This window comes from Sorex fumeus, unplaced genomic scaffold (assembly GCF_029834395.1).
Source record: "Sorex fumeus unplaced genomic scaffold, SorFum_2.1 ptg000077l, whole genome shotgun sequence".
NCBI lineage: Eukaryota > Metazoa > Chordata > Mammalia > Eulipotyphla > Soricidae > Sorex > Sorex fumeus.
The window spans coordinates 5,063,085-5,089,563 of NW_026606134.1; the positions used below are offsets into that span (position 1 = coordinate 5,063,085).

Genomic DNA, 26,479 nt, shown 5'->3' on the forward strand with positions numbered 1-26,479 from the left:
AAGCTAACCGAGAGTATCTTGCCCGCACTGCAAAGCCTGGCAAGCTACCCGTGACGTATTCAATATACCAAACACAGTAATAATTGTCACAATGGAGATGTTACAGGGCCCGCTCGAGCAAATCGATGAACAATGGGAGGACAGTGACAGTATAATAGCACTATGATCAGTAAGAGTTAGCTATTTCTTGCACTGAATATTTTTCATTTTGGGCCACAGTTTACACTGTTTCATGACTTTTCCTGACCTAGAGTAGCTGATGGTAGTGTGTGTGTGTGTGTGTGTGTGTGTGTGTGTGTTCGTTTGGTGTGTGTGTGTTGCTCTCTGAAGTACATGTGGGGTCATGAGGTTTCAAGAATAAAATTCAGGCCTCTCTCCTCCTTATCATATGATCCATCCATTTGAGCTGTCTACCCAAACAGTGATGTTTTAAATAGTTCTTCAGCTGATTTTTATTTTTTAATTTTTTTCTTCAACATCCTGCCTGTTTTTCTGATATATATATATATATATATATATATATATATATATCTGTGTGTATGTGCCATTTTTTCACTGAGTTTTAGTTTATTAGTTTAGAAAGTCAATTTTCAACTATTCTATCAAAGCTAGCTGACATCATGTCTGTGTTTTGTATTCAAGTGTTGCTATGGTTCTTTGAATAGTCTTTTCTCCTACTTCAAATTTATCATCAACTCTCTAAGGTTAGACTGGTATTCTTTTTCTTCAATAATTGCATGTCTCTATCCAGCTCAAAACCCACTAAAACAAAGAACTACTTCCTTTTGTGATTCAACAATCCCATTTCAGGACATATTCAAAGCACAAGAAGATAGGATAACATGGTATTTGGATTCCCAGGACTTTTACAGAATTATTCACAACAGGCTAGGCAGGGAAATAATTAAAGGTCCATCCATGGGAAGATGCATTGAGATAATGTGATTTACATCTACATACAATGGAATGTATGAATTTGTGATACTCTTAATTGAAGCTAAAGACATTAAAATAAAGAAAATAGCCAAAACAGAGGGAAATAAATACTTAGTATTATTTATAGGTAGAATAGTTAACTCAAAAAAAAGTGGTTAAGACAGACTGTGGTGTGGAAGGAAACCGAGAAGCCTAGGTTAAAGAGTACACCTCCTCAAATACTAGCTGAATAAAGTTTGCGTACTAAATTCAAATTGTGAATTTGAATTTATCAACTTAAGTTGATAATATGCAGTGCATTCTCATGATACAATGATAGCCTAATGATAATGTATGACACCATTGAAAAAAATTTCTAAGAGTTCAAATTTAAGTGCTCTCACACTTACGAAAGGTAAGTATGTGGTGTGATGTGGGACTCTCTTCACAATTTGTATAATTCTCAAATTACTGTGACATATACTTTAAGTAGCATACTTTTGTATAGCAATGAGAAGTGAATAAATCAGAAATGAAAAATAAAATTTATGGGCAGCTCCCCACTGCCTTCCTTTATCAGACTGTGCTGGTGAAAAAATGCTCAAATTCTAGGTAAGGAAATCCCATACTCATCTTAATATGTTTACAATGGAAAAGATTTTGGTTTTGGAGAATTTATTTGGTTATTGTTCAGTTTATTATTTTTCACATGATGAAATGTTTTTGTTGTTGTATTGAACCATGTAGTTGCAGCTTAATTATGTATGTATATACACATACGTCACTATGACTATCACCCTGTTGTTCATTGATTCACTCGAGTGGGCCCAGTAACATCTCCATCCATCCCTGTTACGTGCTAGTGTAACTCGATGACATACTGGGGGCTCCTTCAAGATCAGGGGAATGAGGACCATTCATTGTTACTGTTTTTTGACATATCGAGTACGCCACGGGTAGCTTGACAGGCTCCGTCGTGGGAGCGGGATACTCTCGGCAGCTTGCCGGGCTCTCCTAGATGGATGGAAGCTTTTAGGGCAGCCTCTAATCACCTTTACAGGTGTTCCTAGTCAGGCATATAGGTGAGTATGATACTCTCAGTAGCCTGCCGGGTTCTCTGAGAGTGAGAACTAGAGAATAAAAGGTTGTGCGCTGCGCTTCCGGGAGCTTGGTTTTAGGGTCTCTGCATCTTGGCCATTGATGGGGTTACATGGCAGTTGGTGAGTGTAACTGTCTAGCCTCTGGAAGGTGGGGGAGCTGAGTGGGGGAGGCCCAGTCCCGAATCAAGCAGGCTTGGAGATCTCAGCCCTGAGTCTCGCACACTTGGGTTCCTCTGTCGGTTCCTCATCCAAGCATGTGGAGAGTGGTCTCAGCATGGCTTTGGCTGGGTTCCATAGGTATATATATGTGTATATATGCACACACACACATATATATATATATACATATATATATATAGTATATATGGATCAGATGGAATGCATACTCAGGAGCACACCTGGAGGTACTTTGGGGTCCATGATGCTTAGGATTGAATTTACCACCACACACATTGTAGGCAAATACTCTATCACTTGAGCTCTCATCTCCTTGGCTCTATTTTAAGCTACTTTTTTTCATGAGCCCACAGAACTCTGCCTGCATTTTTTCCCATCAGGTAAAATGGTAGTTTTTATACAAAGGGTCCTGCTGAAATACTGTCTGTTAACTAAATGCACCAAGGGGAGATTCACTGTCTTTGGCATAATTATATTATTTGTTTTCATTACTACTAATGGGATAAAAATTAGTAGAATAACAGCCTCAGCAGCCCACATGTACTTAGTTTCTGTTGTAAACAATTCACTTGCTCATTTAATCCTTTGAGCAAATTTAAAACATTTGCTGCTCTCATCTTCACTTTGCCAGTGAGAAAACTGAAGCTTAAAAAAGGTTAACAAACTTCCTAAGGTTTCTATAGTTAGTTGTGGAACAAGGATCTGGAGCAAATGGGATAGGTGCAGATTTTCCCATTCTCAATGTCTTTGCTTCAGTTCCTCCCTAGGATTACCCCTCTCAATATTTTACTTACACCTGCTCTCTCTGAGTGGTCTATGTACATGTCTGTTTATTTGGGCACAATGACAGCGTTAGTGATCGACCCATTTCTTTGTGCCTGGTCCTATAACTTTTCAAACAGTTAATGCTTCATTACCATCTTCCCCACTGAAGTAAAATCCACTACATCTGCCACCAGGAAGCAGCTTTTCCAAACTCCTGCCTCTGACTTTCCTACAGAAGATTCATTCATGATTTAATGAAGAATTCTAATAGATGTGTGATGAGCCAGTAAAGAGAATGTCAGTTTTCCCACTTGCCACTCAACAGTTAAGTGACTTTGGATAAACCTCTTCATCTGTTTATCAGTTTGTGAAAAGGAGAGTCTAACCTTTAGGACCTGTCATTCTCCTAAGACTTTTATGAGAATATACCAAGATAGTCGAGAGAAAGAATTTTATGCCTTTTAAAAACATACAAAAGGAAGGGACAAATATTCTAATCAGTAAAAGTCAATTTTCTATAAGCTAATGACAGCTCCAGTTGACATTATATCTGGGTTGAGTTTCTACTTTTTCCTCTTTCCTGCTTTTCAAAGTTAATGAAATTCCCCATGAAGAGAAAATCTTGTTATTTTTCAAAATATTCACCATTTGTCACTGCAAGAAACAAGAAATTCTGTGTCAGATGACACTGTGCTAGATTTGAAGGAGAGAAGAGGTATAGCTGATGCTTCTCATAGTAGATGATGAGAGTCAGATCCTGGAAAGATGCATTCATTCAAGGGGCCACTAATGGCCCCTGCAACAAGAGTCTATACTGGGGTACCCTATGCTGTTCAAGAAAGAGGCCAAAGAACCTCTTGCCTTTTTAAAAAATGTTAAGCAAAACATTGATCACAACTACATAACTAAATAAGCACAAAAATGCTGGAGTCGTACTACTCAAACCAACCCCTTCTTTTGTCTCTATAACTCTAATGGATGTAACGCAGATAAGCTCATTCTGCCCTCTTCTTTGCAAAGTGGAGTAATAAAGACTGACAATAAAATAGAATGATTATGTTTTCATATAGGCAGTTTCACTATGCAAGTATGAAGAACTGTCCCAGTCACTTAGTAATAGATGTTCATTACAAGAGTAAATAAAAACAGCAGAGAAGTTGAACTTTTTATAGAACTTATAAATATGATGAAATTGAAGGTCTTGCTTTTTAATTTTACTTGAAAATTAATTTTTTAAGCATTCATTGATTGTGGTTTTCCCATCCAAAGATTTTCCTGTCTATATAACCTAGGTGAGAGCTTTTAGTGAAGTCACTAAGGATTTAGTATGAGATTAATTAATTACCAGAAGCTTAAATATTTTCTTTCTCTTTCTGGGAGGTTACTGTTGTATTTTTAATTGGCAGCATGTTGACTGTTAAAGTCCCTTTTTGCAAACAATTTTCCAATAGCCAAGTGTTGATGGTGTCTCTGCCAAGAGAAGCATTTAAAACTTTCCATAATCAATTCGCTATGGGGAAAAAAATACACTGAAGTGTTACACTGTACTTGACACCAAAAATCTAAAGTTAGGAGATTATGTTTTGCAATTATCCAAGGCAGTGTACTGCTGACGGTTTATCAGTTATTAGCCTAACCTCACAAGAACCTTGTCATTTTTGCTCCCCTGTGTCTGCTCAGCTCGACAACAAAAACCCCTAGAATGAAGTTTTAATTTAGTGAATCTGTTATTTTGATTGAATGAGGACACTGAGACTTTGCTAGTAGATCCTATTAAAAGGCATATTTCACACATTCATATAAATATAAATACACATAAATATAAACACATATAATCAAGTGTTTAATATTTTAACCTTTGCATCAGTTCTCATTATCTAGTAAGCAATCCTTTTGCTATTATAATGTCCTTTGGATAAATCAGGAAAATGATTCCTTTATAAAATAAACTAGATTATAGAGAGATAAAGTGAATTACTCAATACCACCCAATGAGAAACTGCAGTATTTGTTTTTACGTAGAATATAGTAGTTAGGGATTTCTTGATACTAAGCCATTCATGTAATAGTTTGTAAATTTATCTTAGAGACAGGAAAGAGTATAAAAGGAAGGGAGAGAACTTGCCTTACACATGACCTGGTTCAATCCCCAGCACCCCAGAGGGTCGCCTGAGCACTGCCACAAATGATCCCTGAGTTCCCATTACCTACTAAGACATAATGTCCTTTGAGTAAGTCAGGAAAATGATTACTTTAGAACAATAAACTGGAGCATCAAGAGATAAAGTGAATTACTCAGCATGATCTAAATGGGAACTTCCTGAGTGCAGAGCTAGGAGTAAACCCTGAGCAGCCTGTGATGTGTCCCCTAAACCAACAAAACAAAACACAAACAAGTAAACAAGTAAATTCTTTCATTTTATATCTATACAATATCAATAAACATTTGTGAACCAGTTGTCGGTCTCCAAAATATGACATTACAACAGATTTTTCAAGAATGACTCAGGATGACTGAGACTTAAAACTGTTATTGGTTTTGTTACAATTCTTGATTTACAGGATATACAGAATTTGGAAAAAATTTTCACTTGACCTCCTGAACACCCTCTGCATTGAAATAACTCCTTATTGAGGTTGGTCAATGGTAATGTAGAGAGGAGATCTCAGAGGAGGGAAAACAAGAGGTTGGGATTTCTGTTTTTTGGGACTCCCTCCTTGGTAAAGTTTGAGCCGATAGAGGTTGTATTCCTTTTCAAAGAGTCAAATTTCTACTGAGTATACTTTAATGATGGTTACAGTTATGACTATGGCTTCCTTCATTCTCAGGTAAGGATCAACCCAAAGAGGCCAACTTTCACAGTAGTTTTGCACTGGATACGTCATCAGTCTTATTGGGTCCAAGAAGTCTAACTCTACGTTTTGAAATAGATCCTTCTGTAAACTCTCTCCCACTGTCACATTTAAATATACTTTCTGTTTTCTGCCTTGACTGGGATGTACCAAACCAGAACACAACAAAGTTAAAATATGGATTTGGAGCCACATTTCAGATTTTAAAAAATTGTGATTTTGAGCAAATGAAATATTTCTCTGAATTGCAATATTTTAGTCTTATCAAATAAGCTGTATTCCTTCCTTATTAAAAACCCCCTACCATTATAGTTTTTATTACTATGCTCTATAAAACTTAGTGCATTCAAAATACAATGACCATCATTTGTTTAGAGAAAGCATGTAGTCCAAGGACCATTCTATTCTGTGCCACTCTACAAAATTAGTCTTTTATTTTTGAACAATTTTTGTCCTTTATTTCACCTTGACTCTTTCCACTAAACCACTATGTATTGATGGAACTATTTTATATCTTAAATTTATTCAATAAATAGGTCCATACATCTATACCTAGCGACATTTAGATGGGGATTTTGTCAGTCAGGTGATTGTGCTCTAAGGGTTATGATCTTGATAGGCACCGGTTGCCTCTCTTGTAGAGATATAAGGCCTGCCTTTTTGAAAGCAACACAGATCTAACACTTTCTCATGCTCCTTCAGTGGTAAGAAAGACTTCTGATTTACATTTGACAAAGAATTGTAACCAGACATTCAGAGGGGTTTTAGTGTAGCTCAGACTAGTAAAGTGATAAAGAAAGTGGGTTTTGGAGTTAGAATTCCTGCTCTGTCAACTTGCAAAGCTACTTTATTTTTCTGTCCTCAGTTTTCTCATCTACTATAAGGACTATAATTACCTCTCTCAAAAGGTATTTGGCAGAATCATCTTCAGTAATGCTTGTCACATATTTGTACAGGCAATGCTTAGTGTACTAAGTACTGGAAATAACATATCTTGCTGAATCTTGAAATTAACCTGTTTTTTCTGATGATCATGAACACCTTTCATTGTACACTACTAATCAATTGTTCTCAGCCACATACTTTCTGTTTCCTCTTTGTCTAATTCTTCACACTTATATTTCTGGTTTTCTCTGGTTTTAGGGTTCCAAATGCAAGTGATCCCAACAGAAGTTCTTCCTCCACACATCCTTTTTCAGCATACTTGTTGAGATTTTTGTTTGCATCGAGCGGGCCCAGTAACATCTCCATTGGAGACTTTTGTTGTTACTGTGTCTGGCATATCGAATACGTCATGGGGAGCTTGCCAGGCTCTGCCGTGCGGGCGAGATACTCTCGGTAGCTTGCCGGGCTCTCCGAGAGGGGCGGAGGAATCGAACTCGGGTCGGCCATGTTGGCTGTCTGCAAGGCAAACGCCTTACCCGCTGTGCTATCGCTCCCCAATGGAGACGTTACTGGGCCCGCTCGAGCAAATTGATGATCAACGGGAGGGCCTTTACTTTACTTTACTTTACTTTACTTTACTTTACTTTGTTTGCATATTTATCATCTTTCCTCCCATATAAACTCAATGGAGGCAGTGAACTGCTATGTATGTTTCCTTACTATAATGCCAACAACTAGGATCATGCCTGCTACACAGGTCCTACATGAAAGAAATATTGTAGAATGAATGATTACATAAAACGTAATCTATGGGAGTAGAAACTATTGGAGTAGAAAATAATACAAATGGCTTTTTTATACAAGAGTAGAGAAATTAATAAATGACAAATTACATAAATGTACTTTGTTTAGTAAGATCTTGGCAAGAAAACACTAAAATCCTCTCTGTTTCCATTATTTCTTTCCATATCTCTGGTAAGAAATAATAAAGATGAGAATGAGTCAAAGCATAAGAGAATTTTGAAATATGTTAATTAAAAAAGACACTTGGGGAAGAGGGGCAGAGAGATAGTACAGTGGTTAGGGTGCTTGCTTTGCATAAGAGAGGGTTAAATTTAACCAGGGTTAAGTACCAGTGTCGAACACCTGAGTCCACCAGAAGTGACCTGATGGTGCAGAGTCAGGAGAGAGTTCTGTGCACAGCTGGGTGTGACCCCAAAAAGAAAATAAAAAAGGTAATAGAGAGACAACTCACAAGAGATTAGTTATAGATATGAGGATATGATATCCATATGATGGACCAATAAATATAAAGTGTCAAAAATCGTCTATTTTTGATAATTCAGGAGTTACACATAAGAAAGTCATGAATGGGATTGGTTGATGATGATTAGATTACTATATCTTATGGTGCCCTGATAGTCACCTTGAGATGAATTTAAGAGATGGGGACCATAAGCTTGAACAAGCTAATTCTTAACTCAAACCCCAAGTATCATCAGTTCAGTCTCTATTTATCATTTGTATTGGGGGTCATATAGAAGAGATTCTAAACCTTATATTCTTTATTAACAGATTATTTCTGTTATTCTCATTTAACTATGAGCCAGGCTACTCCTTTGAATACCAGTCACCTCCTTCTCCAAGTCATGTTTGCTATTTCTAATACCTTTTGAGTTTAATTTAATTTAAATTTTTGTCTTGAGGCCACACCCGGGGATCTTCAAGGTTTACACCTATTTCTGTGCTCAGGAATCACTACTGGCAGGTGTGAGGGAACGTATGGGATTGAACCCAGGTTGGCTGTGTGCAAGGCAAGTGCCTTTTTCTGCTGCCCTATCGCTCTGGTTCTCTAAGACCTTTCTAAAGTTGTCTCTAAGACTTTGATAATTGTCTGCTGATCTTCTTAAATACCAAACTCAGTTTTGGGGGTTTAACTTTTGGGGATTTGGGAGCTAATAATATTTTTCCCTTTTAAAAAATGTGAGTAGTATTTGATTTTCAAAAATTTTAGAAATTCTGAAGAATAAATTTAAGGGGAAAAAATGAGTGCCAAGAGAGATAGGATAGAGGTTGAGGCACTTGCCATGTCTACAGAACTGTGGTCCTAACAGTAATTTGGCTCTTTCAGGTGCTCTCTGAGCACAAAGGCACTATGATCCCTTAGCACAGAGCCAGCTTTGGTCCTCGGGTCCTACTGGGTGTGACCCATCTCCTCAAAACCTTAGATACATTTAAGACTGTGTTCTCATGCTGGTAAATTTTGTTATGTGCTACAAATAATACTTTTGTTATAGGCACACAATTAAAAACCAATATTTAAATATATCATTTAAGTGAATGACTCTAAAATATATGGTTGAGGGTATTAAGTGCATGAAACTAGAGAGATATTGTGAAGGATGTGTTTAAGTAACTGAAAAATCATCTCGGACAACTAATAACTCTCAGATAAGTTTTCATTCATGTAAGTTAACTCTTTCATCCCTATAATTTCCAAACCTAGACAAAAAAAATTTACAATGTATACTAACTTAATGCACAGAGATGCTGATTAAATTTTATATACATTCTTGGGGAAAGGGGCAAAACTTTATACATAAGCCAAGGAATAGCTTATTATAAATACACAATAGTATATTTTATTTCATGAAGAGTCTTGATAGTAAGGTTAAAACGTATGAAAGTACACACTATAAACATGTAAGACTGTAGTACTTTGATTTCACTAAAACACACACATTGGTGCAAAACAATAAAGGTATTTCTAGGTAGTTACTTCAAGGTAGAGAAGAAGAGCAGCATTGTGATAAAATGACGTGTTATGTGAGGGGCATCAGTGTGGTGGTGGTTATGTGTGTGATCTTTTAAAATAATTCCACCACTTTCCAAATTACTGATCTGAGCATGAGTGGCTTGTAAAGAAAATCCTTCCTAGAGAAGTGTGCACCCATCAGAAAAGGAAAAGCAACAGAACAATCTAAAGGGAATGATAAGAATAAGAAAAGACCATTGACAAAGCAAGACTTTTCCTGGGGAAATGCCCCCAATTAACTTTTATCTACAAGAAGGACTCTGGGCCAAGACAATATGGAGGAATTGCATACAATCTCCTCCCAAAAGCCATTCCATGCTTTTTCCCTCTGGAGAAGACCACGTTCTATGCTAAACACGGATTTTTTCCCTCTACCATCACATCTCTCTCTCTCTCTCTCTCCCCCCCTCTCTCTCCCTCTCTCCAACCAACAAAGAGAAAGAGAGTCCCATTCTCCCCAAAGATAAAAACTCTCTTTCTCTCTCTCCACGCTCCCTCCCTCTCTCTCTCTCAATTTCTTTCAACAAAAATGTTTTTTCTTCACAAATGTAAGGAAAGAAAAGAGAAAAAAAGAAAAAGAAAAATCCTTCACCTTTTAAATTCAAAGAGTTTGAGTTGTGAGAGAATAGTGTCTGACTGGAGTTTGCAAGAAGCAAAGACTTTAGCTTCTCCTCAGCATAGCATATGGAGCAATATAGTTAGAAGTCAAAGAGAAGGTGTGAAATAGAATTCTCTGTAATGTTTCAGTGACCAAACAAGTGATTTCCTGATGAAACTGTGCTGTTCCCCTTGATGACTATGTGATCTAGCTGTGAAACGTGATTATCCCATATCTTCCTATATTTCTCTCAATTTGCTTGCGCTTTCCAATTCTGCGAGTTCACCACAGTTAGCTATGTAAATGGCTCTCCCTACTATTTGAGCATACATGCCACACATTTTTAATGATTCATATAATGGCAGTACTCTATTTGGCTATTACTCAGAGAAATGAGGCAAATGTTCCATCACAAATCAGGAGTTTGGGCTGGTCTGCAGGTTTTTCTTCTTCTTTTTTGTTGGATGCAAAATATTAATGAAACTCAGATATCCCTGTCTTGAGGTATTAAGACTTCCTTTTCTGACTTACCAGAAGAAGAAAATGGAACTTAGAGTGAGTATTAGACGGTGATATTTTGAACCACCTTCCAGCTCCCTTACCATGTGTGAGGCTATGCATGGTGTGGTAGAATATTTCTTGAGCTATTGTGCTGGGCTTTCAAGTCCTGGTCTAGACCAGTCAAGTGAGCTTCACTATATCATATGGTTTTTATCTTTGGGGAGAATGGGACTCTCTCTCATTGTTGGTTGGAATGCTGACTGGTCCAACCTTTTTGGAAAACAATATGGGCATTCCTTAAAATACTAAGAATTGAGTTTCCATATGACCCTACAATACCACTTCTGGGAATATATCCCGAAGGCGCAAAAAAGCAATGTAGAAATGACATCTGCGCCTGTATGTTCATTGTAGCACTGTTCACAATAGCCAGAATCTGGAAACAACCCAAGTGCCCGAGGACAGACAGCTGGTTAAATAAACTTTGGTGCATCTACACAATGGAATACTATGCAGCTGTTAGGAAAGATGAATTCATAAAATTTGCTTATAAGTGGATGTTCATGGAGAGTATCATGCTAAGTGAAAGAAGTCAGAGAGGGACAGACATAGAAGGACTGCATTCATTTGTGGAGTATAAAATAACATGAGGCTGACACCCAAGGACAGTAGACACAAAGGCCAGGAATATTGCCCCATAGTTGGAAGTTTGCCTCATAAACTGGGGGAGAAGGCATCTGGAATAGATCTGGGCTCACTAAGTCAATGATGGTTGGAGGAATCGATTGGAGTGGGAGATGTGTGCTGAAAGTAGATAAAGGACCAATACTGATACCTCTCAGTATCTGTATTGCAAACAATAATGCCCAAAAGTAGAGAGAGAGTATGGAGGAAATTGTCTGCCACTGAGGGGGAAAGTTGGAATGGTAGGGATACTGGGGACATTAATCACTTATCACTTAATCACTTAATCCCCGTTATTCATCGATTTATTCGAGCGGGTGCCAGTAACGTCTCCATTCATCCCGGTTGCGTGCTAGCGTAGCCCAATGGTATCTGTTCGTTCTAGGAACATGCAGAGCTTCAAACCGATCATTTCTGGTCTTGACGAAGAAGTCTGACCATCTTATAGGTGGGCATCCACGTGATCTTTTGATGTCCCGTGGAATCCAATCAGTAATGGCTCTAGTCCAGCGGTTGTCTGTAAACCTCATTACGTGTCCAGCCCATCTGATTTTTGATGTCTTGGCAAATGAGACAGCGTCCCTGATTCTTGAGCGTTGACGAAGATCAGAACTCCGGATTCTATCTCTCATTTGAGTGAATCGTGATATTCCAAGCATAGTTCTTTCGATTCCTCTTTGAGAGACCCGAATAGCGTTCTCATCCTGTTTTTGTAGGGTCCAGGTCTCTGAGGCATATGTTAATGCAGGAAGAATAGTGGAATCAAAGAGATGTGCTCGTAGCTGGAGGTTCTTTGTCCTTTTAGTTATTTCTTCAACGTTCTTGAAGGCATTCCAAGCCGTTCTCTTCCTCCTGTGCAACTCAGGTGCCAGGTCATTCATCATGTTGATTTCTCGACCTAGGTATATATAACTGTTGCATTCGGAGATGGTGGTTCCATTGAGAGCGAATGGAGCGTCAGGAACAAGGCTGTTACTCATAAACATTGTCTTCGTAAGATTCAGCTGTAGTCCGACCTTTCCACATTCACGGTCAAAGTCGTTCAGCATTTGTGTCGCTTGGCTGATGTTTGGTGTTATTAGAACGATGTCATCAGCAAAGTGGAGGTGGTGTAGTTGCCGACCATCTATCTTCACTCCCATGTTTTCCCATTCCAGTCGTCGCATGATGTTCTCGAGGGTGGCACTGAAGAGTTTTGGTGAAATGGTATCACCCTGCCGAACCCCTCTCTTGATATGGATGATTACTTCTTTGTAGAATGGTGAGATCTTGGTAGTGAATCCGCAATAGAGCTCATGAAGGATCCTGATGTATTGAGTTTGTACGCCCTGATTGGCTAGGGCTTCCATGACCGCTTCCATCTCAACAGAATCAAAGGCCTTCTTTAAATCAATGAACGTTAGACAGAGCGGCATCTTGAACTCCCGAGATACCTCAATGAGTTTGGTTATTGTGTGGATATGGTCGATGGTACTGAATCCTTTTCAGAATCCAGCTTGTTCACATGGTTGTCCTTCATCTAGTGTTCTGCTAATCCTATTCAGGATGACTCGAGTGAATAGTTTGTAGATGACAGACAATAGGCAGATTGGGCGATAGTTGCCAATGTCGTGGATGTCTCCTTTCTTGTATAGTAGTACAGTCCTGCTGGTTTTCCATTGGGATGGAACCTTGCATTCAGACAGGTAGCGTGTGAAGAGTCGAGCCAATGTATTGATGAGTACTGATGGTAAGTTTTTCAGGAGTTCAGGTCTGATCTTGTCTGGGCCAGGTGCTCTTTGTTTCTTTACCGACAAAATGGCATGTTGGATTTCGGAAGGGAGAACATTGGGAACGACATATCCATCATGTGGTATGTGGTATGTGGGCAAGTGGATGTGGCTATTAAAGAGATCTGAGTAGAAGTCATGAATAATCTTCTCCATTGCCCTTCTGGAAGATGTGATAGATCCATCATGATGTCGGAGGGCAGTCATCTTGGTTTTGTAGTTGGTGAAGGACAGGCGGGCATTACGAATGTTTTTCCCAGCTTCTGCTGCATCTACCAGTACTGCTGCTCTCCTGTTTTTGAGGTCATCCTTGATGGCTTCTCTGCACTGTTTTGCCAGTTCGGATGTTCAATTGTGGTTGCCTGAGCCATGTGCCAAGCCACGTTGGCGAATAAGTTCAAGAGTGTTCGAAAAAAGACGTTTTTTTGTGGTTATCTCTCTCTTGGCATTCCTTGCACAATCATGGAGGTGCTGAATCATTCGATTGTATTCCTCATCAATGTTGTCAATGACGGCATCTTCCCATGTTGCTGCAATAGAGCCAAAGAGCTCCCAGCTGGTGGTTGTTCTGGGAGTCCTCTTCTTAAACCTTGCATTCTTTTCTCCTCGTTCTGTGAGGTAGAATTTTGCACGAAGAAGACGGTGGTCTGATCCCGTTTGGAATTTTGGGACAACAGCAACATCGGTTAGGCAAAACTGCCGATTGAATATGATGTGGTCTATTTCATTGTGGAACCGTCCATCGGGAGACTCCCATGTCCAACGTTTAGATTCAGCCTTTTGGAATTGTGAGTTACCATGGAAAGTTTTGGTTGACATGATGAACTCATACAGTCTGTCACCCTGTTCGTTCCATTCCAGGTCATGGGTTCCGATGTGGAGTTCATCGACTGATCTTCTTGGTCCTATCTTGGCATTAAAATCACCGACAATGATCTTGTAGAAGGTGTGATCTTCTTTATAGAACTTCTCCAGCTCCATGTAGAATTTCTCAGTTTCTCTTTCACCATAACTGGGGACATTGGTGGTGGAAAATGTACATTGGTGGAGGGATGGGTGTTCAATCATTGTATGACTGAAACTCAAACAAGAAAGCTTTGTAATTGTACCTCATGGTGATTCAGTTAAAAAAAAGTGAGCTTCACTCTAAGGTGCCTTGGAGTTAGTTATCAGACATCGGTGTCTGACACTGGTGGCATGCTTCTTTCTCAGGAGACTAATGATGGATGCTACTGGGTTTCTGACTCTTTTCACTGTCTCGTCTCACGTTTGCAAACTCGTTTCAGTCCTAGCACATTCACATTAGGGCCCAAATCATGAACCAGGATTGGGGATTGACTAAATTAGGGATTGGTTAAAAGCCTCTTTCTAATATAGCAATAGAATGAACATGTTCTTTCTCAGTGATCTACTTTTACCTGCTGAGGATTTCTTGTAGCTAATGAAGATGATGTAGAAGAACGTGCCTGAGAAAAGAATTTATACCTGTAAGCCTTGTAGAGTCCACAAATCATGGGACACAGCTAATGCTGGTGTGTGTCAGTCAGTTTTATGAAACCATATTTGTAAGAATAAGTCTTTAGTTTTGTAAATGAGTCATTCTGTTCATTTTTAGGATCTTTTATGATTTCATTTTCATTTCTCCTTAAGAATCTTGAGTCCAAAATTGCACTGCAGCCTCCATAAACTTTTATTTGGCTCTTGGCTTGATCTGGTATTGGTGATGGAGAGTGCTAATAGGCCATGATATTTCTAGTCTTCACTAAGTGAATATGGAACAGATCTACTTGAAAGGTACAGTTTGCCTGTCTGCACTGTACAAATGACGATGGGCTCAGGAAATACGTGGCAAATAGGCAATTTCTATTTTAACTTGAAGGCAGAGAAGCAATGGTTCTAATAAACATTCACTGACAAATAGCAGCAATAACAGTGTCTGCAGATTCAATATGTGTGGGATTAGAACCTTAGAATTATTCTGGAGTACAGCCTTCCAGGTTGCACTTGACAAATTAAGTTTGTGAAATGGTGTGTGTGTGTGTGTGTGTGTGTGTGTGTGTGTGTGTGCAATGAAGGGAAGAAAAAAATCAGATCAATATATCTTAATTATAATTTCAATTTTTTGTATATATTATTATGACTATAAATAGTATTTCATACTTCTCCCCTCTAGAGAATGCAAACTTTATATCAGAGGACTTTTGCCTCATGTGTTATTTATTTGTACAGGGTAAGAATTAACAGATGATTAATATGTATGTGCTGACTAAACAAATGCATTTTTGGGGGGAGAGTTTGGGCTACACCTGGTACTCAGGGTTTTCTTCTGGCTCTGTGCTCAGGAATCATTGCTGATGGGGCTTGGGAACCATATGGGTTGCCAGAGTTTAAAACTGGTTCAACCACATGCAAAGCAAATGCCTTACCTGCTGTACTATCTGTCCAGCCCCTGAGAAAAGGAATTTTTTCATATATTATTATATATTAACTATATTCAGAGTCACTGAAATATTTTGGCACTCTACTCTGGGATTATGATAAAATATCTGGCTTACTTGTGGTATTTTACACATATTCTCCATGTATGTTGTGGAAACATACAATTTTAAGACATACATATTTTAAAATCACTAATTGAATCCATCAGTTCCTACACGGATGTGTGGAAGAATACAAAGATAGAAAAGATAGGAGTTATAACTCACCACCTAGAATGTTTAAAAAATTTTCTAAATGCTATTTCCTCCATAGTGAACTGTACTCTGAATCTAACAGTTGTGTGATGCTTGAAAAAATTGGTGTGAAAGAATGTTTGTAAATGAAATCTGTTTGTGAATCTTCTTTGTATATTAGATGTAGCAATTTTACAGAATATATAGAGAATTTCCCCTTAGAGATTACAATCTGCTCACTTTAGAATGTCACAAAGGAGAGAATGAAAAGATGGGCAGACAAAATCTCAGGCTTTCTGAAGAAGAATGAATTCTGATTCAAGACTGCAACTGAGGGCCATAAACATAGTACAATGGGCAGGGGACTTGCTATGCATGTAGCCAACCCCAGTTTAACTCCGGGTACCCCATATGGTCTCCTCTCACCACAAGGAGTGATCCCTGGGTGCAGAGCCAGAACTAAGCTTTGAGCATTGTTGGGTGTGAGCTCCCAAACCAAAATAAATAAATGAATAAATAATATTAAAAAAAGCTAAATCAAGACCATATAAATCAACTATTTCAGTTTGCCCTCACTCTTAAATATACAAACCATTTCCTTAAAAAATTCCTCTGTACATGGTAGTATACATTCATTTGTGTGCTTGTGTATACATTATAAATTTGTGGTATGAGTATATATTTGCATATGTATGTGTATAAAAAGTTTATGTGAATGCATATATTGATTCTGTTTGCCTAGGGAACTTGGAAGTGAGAGAGTAAGCAGAGAAGAAAATATTCTAACTTCTCTAAATATTTTCTACTTCATCAGAGTTTTTTAAGCCGAGTAATTTTTCTGAAACTTGACATTATGGAAATTGCCTACCAAGTGCACCGTGAGTTAGAAAAAAAAGACAATTTTGAAACAGATACTTGCTCTTCAAGCAGGGCAGGACCAGAGCTGCCCTCCTGGGATCTGAATCTTAGTCCCTACTCCTGACAGCAAACAAATCTGCAGAACTCTGAAAACTCATGCTCTGTGGCTAGCAGTGTGCTGTCGGTGAGCCAAACGGGAAGTTCTCAAAATTCACCCCAAGTTCGTCGGGCATGTAGATGTGCAGATGTACAGATGTTCTGTTGAATCTGGGCATTTGGATGCAACAGAACTTTTTTTCTAGGATGTACTGGATCGAATCTGTTTCACAGCGGACAACTGCAATGCATGCAGACCTACACCAACGAAATACACACACACAGTTTGGGGATAACAGACAAATAAAACTTGCTTTGAACAGCAGGAGACGATGTTTTGGCAGCTGAGCAGGGCAAGAGCTTCAGGAGCCGCTCTTTAATGCTGCGCTTGGTGCTGTTTTGAGAGTACAGGAAACCTAGAAGACAGCGAGGTTTCTGTTAACGCTGCGCGCGGGGCTGCGGCTTCGTCAGCGGGAACAAGGCAGGCAGGGTGAGATGCAGCATCAGCTTAAGCAATCGCAGGCAGGGGATGGAGACCCACAAGGAAAAATATTCAATCCCATCCCCCCTTCTGCTTGCTGTTATTCTCCCCTCCCCGATTTTTATTTTATTTATTTATTTATTTTGCTTTTCGGGTCACACCTAGAGATGCTCAGGGGTTACTCCTGGCTTTGCACTCAGAAATCACTCCTGGCAGCGCTCAGGGGACCAAATGGGATGCTGGGATTCGAACCCGGGTCTGCCCCGTGCAAGGCGAACACCCTACCCGCTGTGCTATCACTCCAGCCCCATGATTTTTTTTTTGATGTTGCATTGGAGACTGATTACGTCAGTCTCCAATCATGCAAATCTATCTTTTGATGAGCAAAAGTTAACATTCGGTGGGCTTTTCTGGATGAGGACAGTTAGATTAGGTTCAAAACAAATATTAAAAGATTTAGCTGGATTGAAATTTTAATATTCAAACCAGCCTTGAGGTTTTTTTAGACTTTTGATTATGGAGAGCTAGATGTGTCCCATAAATCATTCACACCACAATCACCTGTTAGAACCTTTGCCTTCCCTGAAAGTGAGAAATGGAGATCTTTGATATGTACCTTCATTTGCATAAGCTGAGATGCCCAGAGGTGTGACAGCCATGTGAACTTTTTTCATTTTTCACATGTGGACATTAAGGGGAAAATGTACTCAAGTGGAAAGACTCAAAAGAAGCAAGGGATGTTTGTCAACTGTTAACCCAGAAGCAGTGTTGGTAATTTCAGGTGACTAGAGAGGACTCAAGAAAAATCAACAGTATGGACAAGAGGGTAGGCTAGTAAATACTCAAAGAAATGGCTGCCCTGGTGCTCAATTTTCCCACCCCCAGGCTCAGGATGCTGAATTCAAATGTTGACATAAATCAGACTAAAAGTTATCAAATATAAAGCAACAGCAAGAAAAAGCTACTTAAATGGAGGCAAGTCTGTCTTTATAATACAAAAGTGACAAATTTATTAGCTATTTCTTTTTCCATCTATAACTCCTTCCTGGTAATTATAAACAGTCCTGACCTCAGTCTGCAGATCTATTTCCCTGTGGGATCTTCCACCCAAATGCCAATGTCTATTAGTAAAAGAACCTGATGTATCTCTTGCATGATGTATGACAACGAACTAGCAGCGACATAAGCTAGATCAGAGCATTTTTTTTTTTGCTAAAACACTTCAAATTTTCATGATGTGGTTGGGAAAAATAAAGCCACCGTCTCTAATGAAACCCCCAATTTCTACATGATCTGATCTGCTTGTCTCTGACATCTTGAAACCACCCTGCCTATTGTCTGACCATAAACTATTGATTGTACTCCCCTTCTTGCCTTTGTTGGAACACATGAATCACACCCTTCCCAGGCCAAAGCGATAGTACAGCAGGTAGGGCACTTGTCTCCATCCCATACAGTCCCCTGAGTCTGCCAGGAGAGATTCTTGAATGCAGTCAGATGTAATATCCGAGAACTGCCTTGTGTGATCAAAAGACTGTCCTCCCATTGTTCATCGATTTGCTCGAGCAGGTCCAGTAACGTCTCCATTGTGAGACTTGTTGTTACTGTGTTTGGCATACTGAATACTTCACACGTAGCTTGCCAGGCTTTGCCGTGCATGCAAGATACTCTCAGTAGTTTACCAGGCTCTCAAAGAGGGGCGGAGGACTTGAACCCGGCTCATGGCCGGGACAGTGTGCAAAGCAAATGCCCTACCGCTGTGCTATCACTCCAAGAACAAAAACAAAAACAAATCCAGTTTTGATCCCCGGCACCTCATACAGTCTCCTGAGCACTGCTAGGTGTAACCTTTGAGTACAGAGCCATGAGTAAGCCCTAAGTATAACCATGTGTACCTCAAAACAACACACACACATACACACACTCACACACATGTGCACACTATTAAACTCAATTCAAACACACTTGCCTCCAGTAAGTATCTGCTGTTAGACCTTGCAATTTCCCTGAGGGAAGAAAGATCTCTCCTGCAATATCCTCTGTGTTCTCCCTTATTCTGTCATCATATCCTATACTTTTAGGCATTACTCTCTATTGCAGAGATACTTGTTTGACAAGGAACGAGAGAGAGTGAGAGAGAGAGAAAGAGAGAGAGAGAGGTTTTAAAAGTCATCTGGAGCAGGATAGACTTAGATTTACCTCTTAATTAGATCCCTAACTACAGATCTGAGTAGCCTAACTTTACAGTAGTCCCCATATTTCCAAAACTGGCCCATGGCAAAAGTTCCAAAAATATTTGCTGGTTGCTTGAGTTCCTCCCCTCCTTTTAGGTTCTGATAGCTTTCAAATGCATATCCTGTATTCCTGGCTCTGCACTCAGGAATTACTCCTGGCGGTGCTCCAAATGGGATGCTGGGAATTGAACCCGTTAGCCGCGTGCAAGGTAAATGCCTACCCGCTGTGCTATTACTCCAGTCACCACAAGCATCTGCTTTCCAAGAACCCCCAGGCCTATCCTCTACCCTCTACACTGCCTCCAACTTGGATTTCTTCCCTAGAACAGGTTTTGAACTGAATTTGAGACTAAAGCACAAATGTTGCTGTTTTTATTAGGATTAAGAAATTCCAGATTTTAGAACATAAAGTAACAAAATAGGAGACTAACATCCAAGAGTGGCCGAGATTAGTACCAGGAATTTTGCTCCATGGCTTGGAGGCCAGCCACACATGCAAGGGGAAAAGGCAGCTCAGATAGAGAAGGGAGCACCAAATAAAGGGTGTTGGGAGGATCCTCCCAGGATGGGAGAAGCATGCTGAAATTAGACTATAGACCAAACATGATTGCCACTGAATGCCTCTTTTGCAAACCACAGCACCCAAAAGGAGAGAAAGAACAGAGGGGAATGCCCTGCCACAGAGGCAGGATGGGACGGAGGGGATGGGGGGGGGGTGGGTGGGAGGGATACTGGGATCCGTGGTGGTGGGAAATGGGCACTGGTGGAGGGATGAGTATTTGATCATTGTATAATTGAAACCCAAGCATAAAATTTGTAAGTCTACAACTGTACCTCATAGTGTCTCATTAATAAAAAAATAAATAAAATAAAATAAAATAAAAATTTTAAAAAAGAAAGAAATCCTAGATTTTAGCCTCTGTTGTTTAAATGCAGTGACTTTGGGTAAGTTTTGAGAGTTTTGAAAGTTCTCTGCTGTTGCTTTGAAAAATAAAGGAATTTATGATAAAGCATTTTTTTAATAAACTTCATATGTCTGCTACCATTTTTTAAAAAGTGGTTTCTCATGAGAAAGATGTCCAGCTTGTAAACTAATGGTGGGAATATCATTTAATCCTGCTGGCCCCTCTCTCCCATTATGCTTCTACTATTGATTCTTTGATTCTTTCCCTCTCCTACTGTCACTGTCACTATCCTCCCATTGTTCATTGATTTGCTCAAGCGGGTCCAGTAACATCTCCATTGTGACACTTATTACTGTGTTTGGAATATCAAATACGTCATGCGTAGCTTGTCAGGCTTTGCCATGAGGGCGAGATACTCTCGGTAGCTTGCCAGGCTCTCCGAGAGGGGAGGAGGAATTGAACCTGGGTTGGCCAGGTCGGCCCCATGCAAAGCAAACGCCCTACCCACTGTGCAATTGCTCCAGCCCTCTCCAACAATGGTGGTTAAATGTTCAATTCCTCTTTTGCAAACCACAGCACCCAAAGGAGAGAGAGAACAAAAGGGAATGCCCTACCACAGAGGCAGGATGGGATGGGGGGAATGGGAGGATGGGAGGGATACTGGGACCCATGGTGGTGGGAAATGAGCACTGGTGGAGGGATGGGTACTCGATCATTGCATAACTGAAACCCAAGTACAAAAATTTGTAAGTCTACAACTGTACCTCATGGTGTTTCACTAATAAAAATTAAAAATAAATAAATGAATAAATGTTCAAGAACAAAAAAGCCAAAAAACCCAGCTTGGATTGAGATGCCAGTTTCATATGAACTTGGATAATAAAGTTAACTAAATGATGCCTGCTCAGTGATCAAATACTTAGCAAAAGAAATGGTGGAAGAGCCTAGAATTAATTGGAAATATTCAAGGTCAGGCCATACTGGGAGATTTTGAAAAAAAAAAGTAAGGAAGGAAGAAGGGAGGAAGAAGGGGATGAGGTGGATGAAGGGAAGGAGGGAGGGTGAAAAGGGGGAGGGAAGGAAGGAAGGAAGGTTGGAAGGAAGGTAGCAAGGAAGGAAGAAGGAAGGATGGAAAAACGTAGGAAGAAAGTGCTATACTGAGAATCTTATGTAGGAAAAAACTGCTATACTGATCATTTAATCTACTCACAGTAGAATTTCTTTGGCAGGGTGGAGGTTTGGGCTACACCCACTGTTACTCAGGGCTTAATCCTGACTGTGCTCAAGAAACATTTCTCACAGTTCTCAGGGACCCGGGAAGATATTCATTCAATAACTAATATGCGGTTGTGGGATTGAACCTGTGTGGGTTGTGTGCAGGACCAGCACCTCAATCCTTTTAATATTTCTCTGTGTCTGAAAGACTATGCTTTAAGATTCAGGGCCACCTTTTAGTTAAGTGCAAAAGCAGAATTCACCGATGTTGACAAATAATGGAAATAAAGTTAACAAAAAACACTGTCTTCCCATGGTTCATCAGTTTGCTCGAGCGGGCCCAGTAGCGTCTCCATTGTGAGATTTCTTGTTACTGTGTTTGGCATATTGAATACTCTCAGTAGCTTGCCAGGCTCTCCAAGAGGGATGGAGGAATCGAACCCGGCTCGGCCAGGCTGGCTGCGCGCAAGGCAAATGCCCTACTGCTGTGCTATCACTCTGGAAATAAAGTTAGCATGGCAAAATGATATACTATTAACAATTGAATACCTTCTAGAATTATATTCAATACACTTGAAAAAGAAAACAATTTGCTGCTGAGTAATGTTCAGAAACAAAACCAAAAACAAAAAAAGATTTTAAGGACAAAGATGGCTATAAGTCAAATTTCAAACAAAAAAAGAACCCCAAGGGTAAAGAATAGATTTGCACTGCTGAAGATGCTTTTCACAAATTGAAACAATGTTAACTCTAAGTAATTTATAATAAATAGAAGACACTATAATCTGTAAATGCAAGGAAACAAGTAAAGATGGTAAAAGGAGGCAAAACAAAAAGTGTGACTGCGAACTAAAAATGGAACTAAACTGAAACTAATTAACCCAAGTAAACCAGGATTAAAAGAGTAGAGAAATAAAAGAATGGATGGGATGGGAGATTTGTGCTGAAAGCAGGATGTGGGGTGGGGTGGGGTGGTGGGAGGTATACTGGGACATTGGTGATGAAAAATGTACACTGGCGGAGGGGTGGGTTTGGATCATTGTATTACTGAAACTCATGAAAGCTTTGTAACTGTATCTCATGGTGATTCAATATAAAAAATAAATAAGACAAAATAAAAAAAAAACAAAGAATAGACAGGTTAAGTTGAAGATAAAGAAAATAAGATGGAAGACATAATCATATTGTGTACTCAAATACCGAACCCATCTTATTCTTTACTGTATACCCAATGCCTACACACTGCCTGACACATCCAAAGCATCCAACCAAAATCTACTGAAAACATAGCACTGTAGCACTGTCCTCCCGTTGTTCATCGATTTGCTCGAGCGGGGCCAGTAACATCTCCATTGTGAAACTTGTTACTGTGTTTGGCACATCGAATACGTTGCAGGTAGCTTGCCAGGCTTTGATGTGCGGGCGAGATACTCTCAGTAGCTTGCTGGGCTCTCCGAGAGGGGTGGAGAAACTGAACCTGGGTCGGCTCGGCCTGCTGCGTGCAAGGCAAATGTCCTACTGCTGTGCTATCACTCTAGCCCTGAAAACATAAACCGACTATTTATCTTAAATGACCGTCTTACCTTATATGACTTATATGACTGGCTCATCGTAATTTGCCAATGCATTTGCCACCTGCACTGTTTGCTTCCTTACAGCATGTTAAGCAATTTCATGCCCACAAACTCATGGACAGTCATGTGTGAATACACACCATCACTGATGATATTGACTGAGCTCCCCAGTGAACAGCAGGAAGATAAAATTGATGTTGGAAGATAAAGAAGTCAGGAGCAAAGTGCTTTAGCACAGAGGGCCTTTCATCACATAGATACAAAGCTTTACTTGATAGATAATTGCCTTATACAATTCAAATATTTGTTCACTTAATCATATATATATATATTTATATATATATAGCTTTTTGGGTCACACCTGGTAATGCACAGGGGTTACTCCTGACTGTGTACTCAGGAGTTACTCCTGGCGGTGCTCGGGGGGGGGGGGTATGCTAGGAATTGAATCTGGGTCAGCTGCGTGCAAGGCAAACGCCCTACCCTCTATGCTATCTCTCCAGCCCCTGAATCAGATATTTTTATTATGATGCATATATGAAACATATTACAAATCATATTTGTTACAGCACATCTGACACTCAACGGTGCTTCAGTTAGGGATCTGAGGGTCATTTTTGCTAGTGTTGAGTGGGTGTAAGGGAGGGGTGTGTGTGTGTGTGTGTGTGTGTGTGTGTGTGTGTGTGTGTGTGTGTGTGTTTGGATGGGGGGGGACACCATGTCATAATTGGAAATAAATCTGACCTTCTACATGCAAAGCACAGACTTCAGTCTTTTGAGCCATCTCCCCAATTTAAGGAAAGTTTTAACCTAGTTTTGATTATTGGCAACTACTACAGTTTGTTAACTATATCAGACCCAGAGTCCAATGATCTAACAATGAATCTATTATTGCCATACAAATAAAACTTAAATGAACTTCACTGACTTGTGTTGGCCTCCAAAATTGAACTAGATCATGAGTGCACTAGCAAATCATGAAACCAAGTAATAAAAAAAAACACAAAATAAGAATGCAAATAAGTAAACTAACTTCTATTATGATATAATTGAAGGAAAATTCATTCTAGTTGCTTTATCAATGGGAAACATTTACAAAGCCTGTTTCCAGAAGACAAATTCTCACTGTGGTTGCTCCCAGCCTGTGACCTCACATTTCAATAGTTGTATATACCAAATGCTCATTTTTTTCACTAGCTGCTTTTCCTGTTATGTAAGATATGTCAGTTCATGTGAATGTCAGGTGTCATGGTGAGTGACAGACCATGAATTATGAATTTAACAAGTAATGGGAATGGGAATGGAAGTGGTAATTTCACCATAATGAGAACTACGCTAATCTCCCTGCATTTTTGCAGAACAGCTGATAGCAAAAATGAATATTTGCCTTGGCTTTGCCTGGGAACAAAGATTCCTCCTCTGTAATTCATGGCTCTGTTCAGCTTCTATCTTGCACATTTGAATGAATAATGGACAAATATCTGTCTCCCTAAACCCCAAGTCTGTGCATGTCTGGTGGAGGGAAATGGCTAATAATGTTTTCACAGAGGGTGTCTACCCATGAATCAATAACGGTGACAAAAACCACTGTGATACACTCTGTGTTTCCTTTGCTTCGGTGATAAATTGATGAGCTGTGACTTGATCCTGGGACTGGTGGAGACATTCTTCACTAATTGCCAATAGGAATTTATCTCTCTGCATGTCTAATTTTTCAGATGGACCTGTAAGTGCACACTTTATTTTGTATCGTCAAATTTATTCCTTAAAATCTAGAGCCCCAGATCATTTGGGGTTAATAGGATGGTGACAATTTTCAATGGAAGTTGCTGCCAACCAGACCAACCGTTGTCAGATCCTGCAGAGATACCAGTTTGTAATTGCTTGCCATTAAGGAGGAGTTTGGGATGGCTGAAAATAAGGGGGAAATATTTACATGAAATATTGAAACTTTATACATTTTGAAATCGGAATAGTGACCTTCCCAAGTGACCTGCTTTGTGTTGCCTGTGAAAGAGCTTCTTTCTTTATCAATAGGCTAATCCTGAAGGAAATGCTTGAATTTGCATGAAACAATCAAGCACATCAAAATGGAAATGGAGTAAATTGGCATCTACTCAGCATACTACTAGAGAAACATACTGCTCATCAAATGTTCACTGTTTGCTAGTCCTTTATCTCTCTCTTTCTCCCTCTCTTCTTCTCCCTCTTCCCCACTGTCTCCCGAAGACTTTTCTCTCTTTTTCCATCCTTCTTGTTTCCTTATCTGTGTCTCCTTTTTTTGAGCTTTTCTCTGTTATCCCTCCTGGTTTAGTTTTTCTTTGTCACCTGTGTCAGTCTCTTTGACTCAGTCTCTCAAGAATCAATACAGATGCCCATTTGATCTGCTTTAGGGCAATTATGTGCCTCATAAAAAGTTGAGAGTGTCAGCTGGGTCCAGGATAATTATTGTACTTTACTGCTTGGCAACTGCTAGTAGTTGGTTTGATGGTCAAAGGCTCCAATGCTTTCCAAACCAGCAATTGGGACTTGTTGCTTCCCAAGCCCAATTGTGATTGTCTACACTGCTGCTGTATTGGCAGAATCACCTAGAAAAACCCTGAAAAAAACTACAACATAGGCATCAGTTTTCTTTGGGATCCTATCAGATTCAGCATAGAAACTCAATTTTCCTTTGCTTCTCTGCAAAAATAAACAAACAAAAAACAACAGCAACAACAACAGCAACAACAACAAACACCACAACTGCTTAGGGAGCAAAATCTTTTGCATACAACTTTGGAAATGATTTAGCGTTCCCTATGATTAGGGTAACCAGATCTCTGGTTTGCACAGAACAATGCCAATTATTGACAGTTGTCTAGAGGATCACATGCAAGAAAACCCTTTTCATGTTCAAGGCATGGGGGGTGGGAGGGATACTGGGACCCGGGGTGGTGGAAAATGGGCACTGGTGGAGGGATGGGTGTTTGATCATTGTACAGTTGAAACCCAAGCACAAAAAAATTGTAAATCTACAACTGTACCTCATGGTGTTTCACTAACAAAAATTTTTAAAAAATGTAAATGATGGACAATGGGCACTGGTGGAGGGATGGGTACTGGATCATTGTATAACTGAAACCCAAGCACAAAAATTTGTAAGTCTACAACTGTACTTCATGGTGTTTCACTAATAAAAATTAAAAAAAAAAAGATTGTTCTGTCTCATATGATAAGGTCTTGGTCCTCCCTCTGATGAGCCAGTTTGATCTGCACCCATGAAACAATGTACAATCTTTTACCAAATGGACATTTCCTTACACAGCACTAGTTATTTTTAAAAGGTAGTTGAAAATTTGTTGGCAGGATGAAATATTTTTAAAAAAGAGAGCTGAAGTGT

The 26,479-nt window shown here is 39.6% G+C and overlaps 1 protein-coding gene across 4 annotated transcripts in view; it reads right to left on the reverse strand.

Moving 5' to 3' along the window:
- KCNIP4 (potassium voltage-gated channel interacting protein 4) overlaps nucleotides 1–26,479 on the reverse strand; it is a 560,465-nt gene that overhangs the window by 144,458 nt on the left and 389,528 nt on the right. The window contains exon 1 of one of the 4 annotated variants that reach the window (XM_056130349.1): nucleotides 17,003–17,100. The exons of 2 other annotated variants lie outside the window; for them this stretch is intronic. The gene's annotated coding sequence lies outside the window, so the exon portion shown is untranslated. Of the gene's footprint in view, nucleotides 1–16,998; nucleotides 17,101–26,479 lie in introns of those variants that run through there. One more of the 4 variants, XM_056130348.1, reaches the window with a different exon arrangement.